The sequence below is a fragment of the Carlito syrichta genome, unplaced genomic scaffold (assembly GCF_000164805.1).
Source record: "Carlito syrichta isolate Samal-C Ts95f unplaced genomic scaffold, Tarsius_syrichta-2.0.1 Scaffold302758, whole genome shotgun sequence".
In the NCBI taxonomy this organism is placed as follows: Eukaryota; Metazoa; Chordata; class Mammalia; order Primates; family Tarsiidae; genus Carlito; species Carlito syrichta.
In genome coordinates this window covers 8,251-11,196 of record NW_007246854.1, presented here as the reverse complement: position 1 = coordinate 11,196, position 2,946 = coordinate 8,251, and the positions used below count along the sequence as shown (strand labels likewise).

The window sequence follows — 2,946 nt, the reverse complement described above, 5'->3', positions numbered from 1 at the left end:
CAAAGTCTAGTGCTGTCATATGATACAAGCGAATGCAACATCCATCAGGAGGGAGCAAGGAACTGGTTTTGTTCACAGTATTACTCTCAGGGATAGAAGATAACTCCATTGTTCCAGCTACAGTGGTGCTATAGGACACCACGTTGCAGTCTCCTTGGGGTTGGAGATGATCCACACTAAAGCATGAATGCTACTCTGGGCAGACCTCGCCTAGCTGACTGAGACTCATGTAAGGAACCTTCTTTTCATTGACCCTAGGACATACGATTGGGAACGACATGATACTGTTGTTGCTGTCGTTGTATCAGTAGCATGGAATCTTACAATCATATGTTTCATGATCTGCTATCATTACCAGTGCATAATCAGCCTTTCTTGTTCCTTTTTTTTAAAGGTATCATTTTATACTGTATGTCTGCTGAATATTCCAAGTATGGTATATTCTTGACTTTCTTATAAACATCAAGAATCTCTCACATATTTGAAAAACCCTAGAATTAACCACCTCCTAAAGATCTCTGTGAAATAGGAGTTGCTGTAGGGAAGGTCATAATCCAACCAGGACTTTTTTCTCAAAGAATAAGAGAGTAGATTGGGCTAATGTAGATTAAGTTGGTTTCGGTATTTAGAAAATTTAAGTCGCGCCAGGCCGTGCGTCTCCGCGACGGTGCTGCCTCCTCCAGGCAGTTCTGAGGATGGCAGGACCCGCCAGCCAGCCGAGAAGGAGGCGTGGACATGGACCCGGTGGCAGCCGCCGACCCCGCCCCAGCGCCACTGCCTGGGACGCTCCGAGGGCTCCGTGGGGGCACGCCTGCCTGGGGCACCGCGAGGGCTCCGTGGCATCTTTGGGGACCGGGGAAGCCCGGCGCTGTGCAGAAGGCCCTGCCCCCGTGGCCCGCGCTCTCCCTCCTGCTCTTCCTCCTGGCTGCGGCTGTCAGGTGCCAGGAGCAGGCCCAGAGCACCGACCGGAGGGCCACCCTGAAGACCATCCGGAACGGCGTTCACAAGGTCGACACGTATCTGAATGCCGCTTTGGACCTCCTGGGAGGAGAAGACAGGCTCTGCCAGTGTAAGTGCAGCGATGGATCAAAGCTTTTCCACGTTATGGTTATAAACCCTCCCCACCGAATGGATGTGGCTCTCCATTGTTTGGTGTTCATCTTAACGTTGCTATCCCTTCCCTAACAAAGTGCCGCAACCAACATGACAGATGCTTTGAGACCTGTGGCAAAAGCAAGAACGACTGTGATGAGTTGTTCCAGTATTGTCTCTCTAAGATCTGCCAAGATGTGCAGAAAACACTAGGAATAGCTCACCACGTTCAGGCCTGTGAAACAACAGTAGAGCTCTTGTTTGACAGTGTTATACATTTAGGCTGTAAACCATACCTGGACAGCCAACGAGCTGCATGTAGGTGTCGCTACGAAGAAAAGACTGATCTTTAAAGAAGATGCTGATAGCTGGTGACAGATGAGGATGAAAGAACATAACTTATGACAAATAACTAATATTTTTACAGCATAAAGCTGACTTCTTTTGTGAAAGGATTATTTTAAAGACATTACAAGAGTTTCTATTTTGACCTTAAAACCTCAAGGTGAAAAGAAAACAAGTGCGGGGAGGGTGATGAGGCCATGCCTGCCTTCTCAGGTGTCTTCCTGGGTGCTGCCAATGCCTTGACCAGTCTCAAAAACATGTGTGTGTTAAGGGGAGAATTTTTGAAAAGAATGTGTACTCAGCTTTTGTAACCATATTTATGAAAAAAAAGAGATCAGATATAAAATTCATCATAAGGTTTGTTCAACATTATCTTATTTGAAAATATGGGAGAATCTTCACTTAGAAGTACTATTTGTTTACTATGAAATTTTAATACAGATTTGTGCCTGGAAAAAAAGAAAAAGAAAAAATTTAAGCGTAGGACAGAGCCTGAGTAAATGTAGAATGCCAAAGATTTCAATAAGGGAGATTTATTCATATTGACCCAGGAGAACGAAGATTGCATGTGTTTATGTGGAAGAAGTTTTAGAAAAGGTCCCTAGTATCAAAAATTCCACTGTTGTGGAATCCAAATTATCTTGAATGATGGGTCTGATTTCACAGGAGCCTATTAAAAAAAGAAGGGATTTTCTTTCCCATATGAGTGACTGCAAACAGCTGAATAGTAAAACAGGAAGAGTGAAGATGTTGTTTCTGATGAGAATAGCCCCCTGTGCTTTCTTTCCACTGTATCCTGTTCTGAACTGTGGGATCTAAGTTGCTTGATGTTCACTCTCTGAGCCCGCCTCCTCGTTCTCTGAATCCCATCCAGGCTGACGTTTCTAATCTCCTTCCCCAACACTCAGGTTCTCTCCTGCTGAGTCCCTGTCCACTTTCGAAGTCCAAACCAGAAACCCTGGGCCACCCATGCAAACAAAAGCCCACAGAATAGGCAGTAAGGCCACTCTCTACTTTGTAACACATTTATCCAATCAATCACAATTGTATCTTATTTTCCTGGTGGCAAAGTTGAAATTGAATCATTGAAATGATTATCATATCAATGAGTTGGGATGAAAGTTTTTGGTCAGTGGTTGTTGATGGACCTGGTGAGGAATCAGTTGAGGAAGCAAAGACTGAAATCTATTTCCATCAGAAGATATTTATACACAATGCTACATTTTCATTAGTATTACAGCACAACCACCCTGTTGGTTAACCACTCATAGTCTATGTTAGAAACAGACAAAACTGTTTTAAACAGTGAGCTGAAAATCTGGTAGTATAAAACTAGAACCACTTTTCCCAGTAAAAATATAAGAACCTTCATTCAAATGACGAGCAGACATCTGTTTTTAACTTGTTGGTGACTAACTTTTAGATGGATCGCTAGTTTATCTGTCAACAACATTTATACCTGATCTAGATGAAATGTAGTCATATTATCTGTTAGAAATTGAGTCCTTC

General features: G+C 43.4%; 1 pseudogene; it reads left to right on the top strand.

Moving 5' to 3' along the window:
• Nucleotides 1-735: 735 nt before the first annotated feature.
• On the top strand, nt 736-1,445 carry LOC103259456 (annotated as a pseudogene).
• Nucleotides 1,446-2,946: the final 1,501 nt, after the last annotated feature.